The 13,467-nt window shown below is 32.7% G+C and overlaps 1 long non-coding RNA gene across 3 annotated transcripts in view; it reads left to right on the top strand.

Moving 5' to 3' along the window:
- LOC139425973 (uncharacterized) overlaps positions 1-13,467 on the top strand; it is an 86,080-nt gene that overhangs the window by 26,907 nt on the left and 45,706 nt on the right. The window contains exons 2-3 of one of the 3 annotated variants that reach the window (XR_011637179.2): positions 4,581-4,751; positions 9,811-10,651. The exons of 1 other annotated variant lie outside the window; for it this stretch is intronic. This is a non-coding gene — a long non-coding RNA (uncharacterized LOC139425973). Of the gene's footprint in view, positions 1-4,580; positions 4,752-9,810; positions 10,652-13,467 lie in introns of those variants that run through there. One more of the 3 variants, XR_015435662.1, reaches the window with a different exon arrangement.

The raw sequence follows: 13,467 nt of genomic DNA, 5'->3' as shown, positions 1-13,467 counted from the left end.
CATTTTAAATGAAGAATTAATATGAGAAAACTAAATAAACATGATTAAAAGTATAATAATTATTCTTCCTTTTCTGATGGTTGACTTCGACCACAAGAGGAGAAACACTTTAAGAAAAAATAAAGTAAATGTTTGAAAAAAAGAGAAAAAAAAGGCTTAATATAGTTTATTTTTAGTGGTCACGATTAAATCTCTCAAAAGAAGATTATAAATCTCGAAAATGATAGTTATCTAATGCAAAAAAGATTCCTGTCTTTAAACTGGAACTGATGTTTGTTATAAAGATGGGGAATATTCAACTATTATTTTCAGATTTTGAAACGACACGTTTCTCATAGGTGGTCTCCTCTTGCCTTAAATGCCGCCACTTTCATAAAGAATAATAATTGCCAATTCACTTCAATAAGCAGTTATCATAGAGCAACGACAGAAACCCTAAAGATAAGGCCATTTTCTTTTTTTCTTTCTTCAAAAATCTTCCAACATGGAATAATAGCTGTAGCAAACGATTTCTTATTCACTTTATTAATTAATTAGAATGGCGTGAATAAAAAGCGATTTATTTACCCAACATTGAATTCGGTGGTTATGTAGCAGCTCTAGTGTTCATGATTATTGTCTTTGTTTTTACTAAGTTTAGCTTTGTAGAATGGCAATGCCGGTGTAAAAAAATAAAAATAAAAGTTTTTGGCTTTATGATTCGAAATTATTATTTCTGTTTTCTTTGAATTCCAATATGCTAAAGTCGTCAATATTATTTTATCCTTATAATATATTCTGTATACCTCAGCAATAATAAACATGCTTTAGTTAAGATATATTCTAATCAAATGTTATTTGTTGCAGATTTTTTACATTATGATTTTTAAAAAAAATCGAAAAATAAATTCGTAAATTAATTACACATCTCGGTGTCTCGGTCATCTGCATGTGAGGGATTCTTTAATGGTCTCTACCTTTTAATCGCCATTTTTTATTTTAGTGTTAAGCTTTAGTTTTCCTTTTTCGCGTTCTATTTTTCAGTTCTTGACAAATTCTAAAACGATATCGCATCACTAATATCTTTTGGAACTTGAACGAATACTTTTTTGGCGCATTTCTTACGGTATATTAACCAAATTAAAACGTATAATTATTTTTCGAAACATAAATATCATTCTAGTTTCTTTGCAAAGTAATAAAATTATAATGTGTTACAGGTTAGTTTTATTCAAGAATTTACCTCAAATAAATAAATAAAAAGAACAGAAACTTATTGTTTTCAAACATCAGTTCGCCTTCAAACTCGCAGCAAATGCGCACTACGTATTATATTATTCAACAGTAAATGCAACGTGTAATTTTAAAGAAACTGTAGTTATACTTTTGTTAACCAACCCATTCATCATCAATGAGTACAAAAAATAAATAAATAAACAACTTGTTATTTGATGAAACTATCGCTAAATTCGATCAAAAGTAGGAACAAAATTGTTTGCGTTATGGTAACACGCATTTCGATATTTCGATGTCAATTTAAACATTAAAAAACATCGGTCGGGGATATCTATGTTTGTTTTTTTATCGCTAACAATTTCGCCTTTGAACAAAGTTATTGGTGAGTTACGCGGCACGCAAATATTTTTCATTCAGTAGGTTAGGCGATCTGTTACCAGTCAGATGGTTGTGGGAGAAACTTATCGCACGGTCGTGTACAAGAAATCACGCAAATCTGTGATTTCAAAAAGACCGTTTCCCCATTTACGTGCTTGTATTTCTAGCTTACAACTCTAATATACCGCCTCCTTTCAATTCGTTTGATTATGTACTATGTAAATTTTATACCGCAAGCTTAAAGCTGTGAAATTTCTACTACAGCTAAGCCTAATATTATGATATCATCTATTAGAATAAAGAGATGGATTATATATATATAATCAGAATTTTTCCTGGATCCCAAATATATATATATATATATATATATATATATATATATATATATATATACAGTGTTTTCATCACAGAAAAAAAAATGGGTGAGAATTTCTCACCCTTTCTCAAAAACAGGGTGAGATTTCAAAAAGTTAAGTGAGATTTCTAAAAACTAAAAAAACACAAAAACTCTTGAAAAAAAATCAGTTCTTTAATTATAATACATTTTTAACGTCTTCTATTTCTTAAAGCATTGAATATTTTAGGTGCATCATCATAGAAGATTTTGCCTTTACAAGGTATTTGTCCATCTTACATAAGTGCATAAAACATTTGAACGTCTTACATGAAGAAACCTTACCTACGGTAAACAAGAGGTTGCAGAGAAATGTGTTCTGAAAAGGGTTCCGTGGTTGTGTAAAGTTGTGTGTAGTTCGAAAAGGTTCTGAACAATACTGGTAAATAGGGAAGCTAGATAATGGGGCAGATGTTGAAAATAATTAAAGATCCAGGAAGAAAAGTGAAACGGATTTCATTCTAAATGGCGTAATTCGAAGCTTTTTCCAAAATGCGAGAAATTCGCGAGTTTTGAAATTGATTTATAGAATGCGCGAATTTCTCGCGGTAATAATTTTTAAATGCGAGAAAGGGAAAAAATATGCGAGATTCTCGCGTTCTCGCGCTGAAGTGAAAACACTGTAAAATATATATATATATATACCGTGTCTTGACAACGACTATTTGCTTATACCATTCTTGTTTCTCTACCATTTAGTTTTTTATTTTTATTTTATTCATGTTTTTCATGTTAATTTGTGTTTATATATATATATATATATATATATATATATATATAGCAAAATAAATAAATACAAAAAAAAAAACACGAGGAAAATTAAGAAAAACAATAATTTTCATTTATTGCGCGTAAGCTGCATATAAATAGAATTCATAAAATAAGCTCAAAATGAAAATGAAACAAAGGAAAAATACAGACATATGAAGAAAAAAATTTTTTTTTTAAAAAATCCGGAAAATAAAAGATATAATCTTTTCATCACCCCACGCAATTATATCCGCAAAAAAGAGTGCTTTCTAATATTGTATCAATATAGCCAAAGCAAAATATATCAATACAATAGTGTGAGGAGCAGTCAAAAAATTTTTACAAAAATTACAGCAAATAAAATAGAACACAATAAATAAAAATAACACGTAAAAACATAAAATGAAATATAAAGGAAAAACAGAAAAATAAACTCACATGTAAGTTCATTTGAATATATATATATATATATATATATTTCATGCTGAACGCATTTAATTTTAGCGTTATTTTATACTATATTACTGTGATAATTTTTTCTTCTTCATATATTGAAGTTCAAATATTATGTTACCACCTGAGGTGGGGGGAGGGTGTGAGATTTGATTATTTTTGCTGACAAGCGATGAGGAGCGGTATGGGCAATGTATGCATACGACATTAAAACCCTTTTATTTTCTAAGAAAGAGCAATAAATAAAATGACAAAAAAATTAGATGTGTAAAATTTTACTTTTGAAAAAGTTGAATTCGGGGTATAAAAAATTTGAAAAAAAATCTTGTCTTTGTTAAGTCAGTAGTTTCGAAGGCAGAAGAGAAACTCGAAAGATTCTTCAGGATTATTCCTTTCAAATTTCATAAAATGAATAATTTTTTTTTTTTTTTTTGCTTTATGCAAATCTACAATCTTTATTCGATTTTAATAATAAAATTAGGTTACTGCACTTTATTTCAGTAAAAAACGGAAGAAGGGTAGCTCAAAATTTATGAACAGAATTAGAAGAGATTTCAAATTTGGGCTGAGTCACTCTTGAGTGCGATACCTTATTTCCTTTATGTTTTTGATGATGTCTCAGGGGATAGAGGGCTCGCCTTCAGATGAGGAGAATGGGGTTAGAATCCCAGCGATGACTGTTTGATACGAATTCCGCATCCGGCTTGCACCGACAACAATGCTGACGCTAAAATATCCTCAGTGGCAGACGGATCATATGTTAGTGTCACCTTGCCATCAGGCTAAACATGAGAGGTTTTCGTGGTTTTGCCCTTCATGTTGCGCAAATGTGGATAAGTTCAATCAAAAAATCCTCCACGAAGCTAAATTTCTCCAAATACTTGATCCAGGATTTCCCTTGTCTTGTGGATTAGATTCAAAATTATAATTCTCTTTTATATAAGACTTCGGAGTTTAACATTGGGAGTTGTAAACCCAAAATTTGAGACGATTGTTAAACGACGGTTATAAAAGTTGAACAGCAGTAAGAGCATTTCCCTAAATCATCGTAATAGCGGATGGCTAGTAATTTAAATTCGTCATAAACATACAATTTTTAAATCTTTTATGTCATGACTGTGACTTGAACACATGTCATATTCTCGTAATATGTCAGAATTATTACCAGACAACAAGTTTGAAGTAATAAGGTTCGAGTAGGAAGAATATCGTGTCAGAAATCACAAGTTCGAAAGCCCACTGGAAGAGGGATAACGACGAAAGTGATTCAGAAGGGAAAGTTTAAATCGTTATGCTTCGGAATTTTTATTTTTTTTCCCCAATGCCCACCTGTGTTAACATCCGTCTATTCAGGCACATACAGGGCAAATTTTATTGACCTCTCTTACAGGGGCACCGTATTAGGTGGGCCAACGTCGCTCCCACAGTAAGGACAGATAGTACAGAGAGGAAAAGAACATCGATGCCTTGCCCGGGATTCAAACCCAGAACCTTTCTGATGCAAGGACAGTTCCCTGCCCCCTACACAGGACGGTCGTCGGCTATGCTTTGGAATAAACAGGTGTTTTTCATTTCCTTCACTTTATTTTTAAAATTTATTTCTGACATTTAAAAATAAATTGCATAGTAATTGGGTACTTGCACTCCAAGAAGAATATGATGACAATACCCACACATGTGACCTATGACTTCAGTCATAGCAAAGTCATTTCAGTCATAGATCGTTCAAAAGCAAAATGGTGTTGAGGTAAGTTTCTCCACGTGAGTTAGAATGTAAATTAACTTGACGTTATTTAAATACAACTCCGTATCACACATGGAATTTGGTGAAATCTAATTCTTTCTACTCTACGTCTTTTATTTAACTTAGATTTATTATGTATGTATTTTATTGTTATAGTGATATATTTTGTTTTGTGTACCTGGCAACTTCGATGCATAATTAGTTTGTTTATGTTCTACATAGCTTCATTCCTGTCTTTCTATAAGAAATATATAGTAAAAGAATTGAAATCTTAAGAAAAAATCTTCGTGAAGGAATAAAAAATGCGTCACCTAAGAGAATTGGTACTTGAAGAGCTTGACTTACTCGAAACAGGATGGAAAGAACAGTTGCTAACGTAAACAAAAGCCACGCTTCAGCTACCAATCAGGAGCGAGATGCCCACATTGCGTCACTTGCAGGTATCCTATTATAAGTATTGTTACAAAAATTTCTTGCCCTCAATATGCAATTGTTTCTGATTGGATATTAGGTGTATGTTTGTTTATATAAGGTAGGTAGATTCTTAATTTACCTCGCACCAGATCTGCACAATGAGTTATTGGCGGCGGTCTTGGAAATTGAGGATGATAAGCAATCGCAATCTTGATTTTCTGCAGAGGAGGTGACTCCCCTGCATTGGCATCCAGACGACCTGCGCACGAAGTCGAACAGTTTACGGTAGAACAGTTTAAAGAGATACCCCACATCCTCGGTCTCTATGCGGGCTGATCAAAAGGGTCATCCTCCCGTTTACTGACCGCAGACAGTGAAGCTTTACATTGGTGTCTCTACGATCGATCAATCCAGTGCTGGACTATTTATGTAAGAGAGATCAAGATTAGATTTATAAAAAAGAATATGGAGAGTAGAATATGTTTTCCAGAAAATTATTTGATGTTTAATTTAAATTATTTTATTTTCTTGCTTAATATTTTTCAATTATGTTTACTGAGCCGTGGTGGCTCATGGAATTGTGCGTTTATCTTCCAATGAGGTGAAATGGGCTCGAATCCCAGCAATAGCTGATCGATTCGAATTCCGCATCCGGTTCGCACCGACCACAGTGTTGACGTAAAATATCCTCAGTGGTACACGGATCATAGGTCAGAGTTTCCTCTCCATCAGGCTTACCACGGGAAATTTTGTGGTCTTCCTCTCCGTGTAACGCAAATGCGGGTTAGTTCCAACAAAAAGTCCTCCACGATGGACGATGGCAAATTTCTCCTAATACTTTTCAGGAGTTCCCTTGTTTTGTGGATTGGGTTCAAAATTACAAGGCTACGGAGATGAACATTAGTAGACGCAACCTGAAAATTCGGTCGGCTGTTCAACGACTGTTATAAAATATACATTTTATTGTAAATGTATGTAATTGTAAATCTATGTTATTGTAAACACAAGTCATTGTAAACATATGTTATTGTAAATATATGTGTTTGTGTGAATGACCGAAATCAGTGGTTGTTGACTTCCACCGGTGAATGTTGACAATCACATAGTAAATGTCCGAAATATATACTAGGTCCATAGTTAAGTGTCACTACTCGGCCTGGCATACCATACATCAATGTTTTTTTAAGGTCAAGCGCTACTGCCCAGTATGCATTTAACTAGTACTCCGAACACTGATGTTTCTCCTAATCTATTTATGGTCAGCAAATATTAAAATACCGAATAAATATAATATCAACGAATAAATTAATATCAAATTGGATATAACAAATATTTCCGACATTCACCAAAGCAACTATGTGATTGTTGACATTCACCTGTGAAAGACGACATTCTCTTGATTTCGGTCATCGTAGTTCAGTATTTATTTTATTTTTTTCATTTAATAACCGTCATTGATCAGCCGATCCAATTTCTGGGTTTACGACCACTAATGTTCAACTCCGTAGCATTGTAATTTTGAACCAATCCAGAAGACAAGGAAACTCCTGGATCAATACCCCCAGAGTATGATTTGCTATGGGAGCATTGAGGACTTTGTGACTCGACAGATTTAACCTGCATCAGTCACCATTTACTACACGGGGAGTCTTCTGCCATCAGGGATCGATTCCACGATCTCTTGGACATGGGCCCAGTGCCCTACCAACCAGGCCCATTTTGAATTATTAAAATTATAGTTGATCCAGAGTTGCAACGCGCAAAACATATAGCAATAATGTACAGATCTATCGGTATTCAAATTTTGCAATTTAGCCAATGTTTTTCTTTCAATCATCAGACTATTTATTTAGACAACAGTGAGGGGACAAAAGCATATCATTCTTTCCAATTAGCTCAAGACAAATACCAACTTATAGAGCACATAAATAACAATGGCACATTACCACTGGACATAAATATCATTGTCTCGTAAATGTGTTTCTTTCAATTACCATACTATTTATTCACTTGACATTAGGTGGACAAGAGCACATGGAACATGGAGAACTTTGTGACTCGACAGAGTTAACGTGCATCAATTACCATTTACAACACGGGGAGTCATCGGCCAGCAGGGATCGATTCCACGACCTCCTGGACATGGGCTCGGTGCCCTACCTACCAGGCTATCCCGGCCTTTGAACATTAGTAGTCGTAAACACAAAAATTGGGTCGGCTGTTCAACGATTGTAAAATAAAATAAAGCTATTTTTGCTTGGCATTTTCCACCTAACTAATGCAGTATAGCGTGTAGCTTTTAGTAGTGAAATTAATTTACAGATTTTCAAAGTTAGTATAATCCTAAACTAAAGGACAAATAATCACAGGGACTCTTTTTCACAGAGAGACGATCATCTGTTTCTCACGTAGCTACGCATGTATGAAATTATCCGCATATAATTAAACGTGGGAACAAAACAGCGATGTTGGAGGAAGCATCTGTCCCAGCAGAAGAGAGGGTCCAACCACGAGTCTCGGGGCACAAGAAAATCACTCATTCGTTAGTTAACCAGTATGAAAGAGAGGTGTTAACGATTTGACGACAATTATAATCGCGATGACAAGAAAACGCTTTTGCAGCTGGACCTCTTTTGTCGAGATCGTATCATAACAGACTGCTGCCAAAACAGAGAAGAAAAAAGAAAGTAATAATAAACAAGTCCATTAGCAACTTCTGTTGTCGCCTTCCATTAAAACAAAATATAATGAAAGCCTTCCCTGAGTTTAATGGTCATGGATTTTAAAAGAAAGAAAGTTGCGCAATTAGAGAACGTTTTACCTTTTTGGAAAAAGCAGATTTAATGCGACTCTGTGGCTTTTTTTACCCCCCATCCTATGTTGTAAAAACTGTAAAAAAAATTCATGGATGTAAGAAATATTTTTTTTTGAATCAAAGTTCGTTGGCGGTGTTTGGAAGAGATATAAATGAAAAGCCCGCATCGTAATTTTGTCGGTTTTAATAGCTGTTATTATTTTAACTCAATGTTAACATTCATCGGTCAACAACAGAAGAAAAAAAATCAATAAGGACTTTACAAGCGCTGAACGGAAAAGGAGAAAAATCTTGAAAAACTTTTCATCTAATAATCAGTTTTTAATGCAATAATGTGTTATCTTAACACTTAACATCCCAACATTTAATGTATACCTATTTCTACCATAGCCGGTCAAATGATCGGACTTTATGTTTCTTGATTGAATGTATGAAATATGGATGTTAGGAAGGAAATAAACTGAAAAATAACTTTATTATAACTAAACAAAATTGTATGTTGCCAATTTTTATGTATTAAAAACAAAAAGAATAAGAATTTTTAATTCAGTGCTCAACGCATTTTTTGCATGTACAGGGTGTTTCCAATGTACATTTTCCTCAAGCATATTTCTTCAAATTATTATTATTTCTATAATTCTTATAACTATAAGAATATATAGGAAATATAATTCTTATAATTAATATTATTTCTTCTAAGAACTTGTGCTATCTTGATTGTTTCTGGGTAAAAACTAGCAGTTAGTTAGAAATGAAGTAAAACTATCAAAATAAAATATAAGCTACTTACCAAGACATTTAGTTTTTGTTACTTTTTCTTACACAAAAATGCCAATCTGAAATTTTAGGTACTTTCTTGAAATTCGAATTCACAGTTATTCTGAATAAACTAACTACGTAACAGTCTTTACAGAAATGTGCAACTAATCTAATGCAATACGTTGAACACGCATTACATGATAATTTCTGATGCGATAACCTTATAATGCAATAAATTGTTCTCCCAGTTCAATGACCGGTTGTGGTAGAAATAGGTATACGACAAGTATTATTCAAAACAAAAAAAATACAAAAAAAAAAATGCAATAATAGAATATAAACTGTATATAATTGGTAGAAAAAGTCATGAAGTCAAATGTGCAAAAACGATTAGATGATAAACGCATTTTCGATGCAAAAGTTCTTAAACGGTCATTTGACCGGTAATGGTATGTTTAGAGTTAAAAAGACGCTATACCGAAGGAGGAACTTTTTATTGCAAGTTCTGTTTCACCTACATAGATATTTTCATATTAAAGTTCAGAAAAAATATCTGTTTTTTTTTTTTTTAATGTAATATCTGGTTTTTTTTAAAGTATCTTTCAAACTGGTTTTCACCAGTTTTAATACGAATATGATTTTTTTTTAAATCTTATAAATAACAAATGAAAAAATAAACTATTTGAAATTACCTAACCCTCAAAATTTAATTGCCTTATATATTTTTGAATAAATCCATAGACATGTAGCTGAGGAAGTACAGGCATATATATTTGCAAATTTTATTATTCACATAGTAAATTGACAAAAGCATAACAGAGATCATTGTAATTGTAACATATTAACCTTTTTGCATTATCTCACTCATTTTGCTTTATTAAATTGCAGGTCCCGCAGTGGACTGATCGTCAAGACACGGTTCCCAGAAGAACACCAAAGTCAAGCATCACTGGCTGCGGTCAGTGTGCCGGTGCGTGACCACTTTGATCAGTCTGCAAAGGGATCGAGGGAGTGCGGTACCTCGTAAACTGTTCTACCGCAAAGTGATCGACTTCACGCGCAGGTCATTGGGCTACCTGAGCAGAAGAGTCATCCTTTCTTCAGAGGATCAAAATTATGGCATGTCTTCGGATCATCCTCAGTGATGTTTCCCAGATTGTCGCCAATAGCCCATTGTCAAGCTCTAGTGCTACGTAAACCAACTACAACATATTAAATTCTAGTTTATTTTTAGGATTATAACGCCTAGTGCAAAAGAGATGTATGCCATGTACAAAAAAGACAAGAGCATAGCAGAAGCAACGGCAGCAAAAGGCAAAACATTGAGCCTATTTATCCAGTCCTATTTACACCTATAACAATCATTTTGCATGGTTAAATTATACTTAATCTGGAGATATAATACTCACAAATTATAGCAGTAATGTACAGCAGCCGCAGAGGAATATAGGTATGTAAATTTTACAATTTTGTAAATATGTTTCTTTCAGTTATTTGAATATTTATTTCCATAAGAGTAGGTAGGCAAAAGCTTAAGAGGAAGCCATACACGGAAGAAAATTTTCATCACAAATTCTCCTTCTCCTTCGTTATTAATTTAAAATTCAAAAGAAAGAAAAAGTAAGTTCAAGCAGACCTAGAGTAAGTCATGAAGTATGAATTGCTGAAAGAAATACTTCAAAATTTTAAAATGCAAGCAAATTATTAGAAAAGAAACTTCTCCTTTGCGTAATCCTAAGTTATCATCTCATAATTTATTTTCATTTGCATGTTTTAAATGTTTAAAAAATAAATAATAGTAATAATAATTTTTCAAAAATAAATAAAAGTGACAATAATTTCAATAAAAAAAATAAAAAATAAGAATGAACTTATCTTGTTACATAGATTTATATATATATATATATATATATATATATATATATATATATATATATATATATATATATATATATATATATATATATATATATATATATATATATATATATATATATATATATATATATATATATATATATATATATATATATATATATATATATATATATATATATATATATACTAGAGGGCTCCGCCCCCTGCTCGTTACGGCTCGCCAACCCTCTATAACTGCTACGCAATTACATTTTTGTTCACTTCGCGAACAGAATTAAAATCGTTTTCCTGGAGATTAGCTGACAATTTTTCTGCTCCAACATCACATAGAGAGAATATGATAGGATTGTAAAATGTCAGAGGAACTTATTATCAGCATTATAAACTTATATAAAGCAATTTTAATACAAATAATAATATAAACTTATATAAACCGAGGAAGCAATATTATTTAACAAATTAGTATAGGGCATTAGCCGGAGATTAATCTCCGTATTCGAAGCACACGTGGCAGAACCTAACTCGGGTTGACTATATTTGTGGGTGCCCCTTGATTCTAGTTGTAATCGCGGTTGATCACCAAACTGGGCGATGCTGAAACCCAATCGTGATTCTGATTGGTTTAGATTTTAGCGTTATTTTTAAATGTTCAACGGTATATGTGATTTCAGAGGTTCGTTAGTTCTAAGTTGGATACCGGCTGGTAAGATTACTTTTTCTTCTGGTCAATAAAATCGAAGGTATGTGGGCAGTCATAAAAAGGAACTTTAGAAAAAAATGTCATCTCCAGTCTGGTACCACAGATGCCATTTTCGATTCGTATTTCGCCGAATTTATGTGGCGATGGAGGTACACAGATTCTATTCATGATAAATTTAGACAGCATCTAACTACTATTAAAGAATTCGGTGCACCTAAATCTGAGGATATTCAAGCTTAAAGAAGAAGTGAGTTGTTTTTTTCCTTTTCTTTCTGTGCTTACTTCATTAATTTTTGTTTCGATTCAAAATGCATTTTCGTGGGTTTATTAATTTCGCTCATATCGGGTTCATTGCAATTTTATAAAGTTTTGGCCGATGTTTTGCTGAAATTTTCCAATGTTTTATTGAAATATCATTATATTTTGGCAGTCATTCCTGTTACCACGGTGTTCCGCGCAATCAGGAATGGCGCCAAACATGAGTCGCAAATTTCGCCAAGGGTAAACCCATATATATATTTACCCCTACTAACTCAAATCATTGTTGATCTTATAGGATGCCGGACGATCCCTATATGGCGCTTCATATCCCCCCCCCCCAGTCATTTAAATTTTAAACTGAAAACAATTAAAACCTAATGAAAAAAAACTTCAAAATATGGCAAACAAATTAAAACATGTAATATTAATAAATAATATTTCGAAAGCAAAACCCATTGCAAGTAATTGCCCAATTAACTACAATACTGTCAACTGACAAAATATTTTAGTTTCAATCAGACAAAAAGCAAATTATATAATAAAAACATATGTAACTGAAATTCGACAAATTAAATCAAGCAATTTAATTTTTCTGTCATATTGAATACTAATAAAAAACAAATGTAATTATGTTATCAATGATCAATAAACATTTTTGTCTGAATTGTTTTTAAAAAAAAAGGTGAAAACAATAAAATTCAAAATTATTTACAATAGATCTCTGAATATTCACAAAACCTAGGCTATGTACATTTTTGATTGATATTTCTTTTCACATCATTTTGTGTACCAATGATTTGCACTTTTATGCATTATTTAAGAAATATTTTAAACAAATATGAACTGTTAATTAATATTTATGGCTGAACGAATTTTTGAAAGTAAGTAAAAAACAATTAAAAGTAAGAAAAAACAATGATAAAATTAAAAATTATTTGCGAAACCTCCTTATATACAACATTTTTTATCAATTTCTTTTCCATATTATTCGTTTTCATTTAAACGTCTTTTCAACGTTTCTTCGCTGTGTGTGTGTGTGTGTGTGTGTGTGAGAGATAGAGATAGAGAGAGAGAGAGATAGAGAGAGAGAAAGAGAGAGAGAAAGAGAGAGAGAAAGAGAGAGAGAAAGAGAGAGAGAAAGAAAGAGAGAGAGAAAGAGAGAGAGAAAGAGAGAGAGAAAGAGAGAGAGAAAGAGAGAGAGAGAGAGAAAGAGAAAGAGAAAGAGAAAGAGAAAGAGAAAGAGAAAGAGAAAGAGAAAGAGAAAGAGAAAGAGAAAGAGAAAGAGAAAGAGAAAGAGAAAGAGAAAGAGAAAGAGAAAGAAAGAGAAGAGAGAGAGAGAGAGAGAGAGAGAGAGAGAGAGAGAGAGAGAGAGAGAGAGAGAGAGAGAGAGAGAGAGAGAGAGAGAGAGAGAGAGAGAGAGAGAGAGAGAGAGAGAGAGAGAGAGAGAGAGAGAGAGAGAGAGAGAGAGAGAGTTAATCTGCAATTAAATCCGCAATTGAATCCGCTCTGGGATCCGCAATTAAATTCGCAATTAATCTGGAATCCCCTTGGTTAAATTTCATGTACATATAACCGAGTGCCACGGCCCAGTGTAAGGTATACCCAGTGTAAGAGACATTCTCTTACTCTTTCAACAAAAGCGAAAGAAAATATCAATTTACAGTTGGTGACATGGGAGTTCACTTTTAAAGTAGATGCTCGAGCCA

This window comes from Parasteatoda tepidariorum, chromosome 7, assembly GCF_982258835.1.
Source record: "Parasteatoda tepidariorum strain Cologne lab strain chromosome 7, Ptep-v5.0, whole genome shotgun sequence".
NCBI classification, from domain to species: Eukaryota; Metazoa; Arthropoda; class Arachnida; order Araneae; family Theridiidae; genus Parasteatoda; species Parasteatoda tepidariorum.
This window is presented reverse-complemented; position numbering and strand designations above follow the sequence as displayed.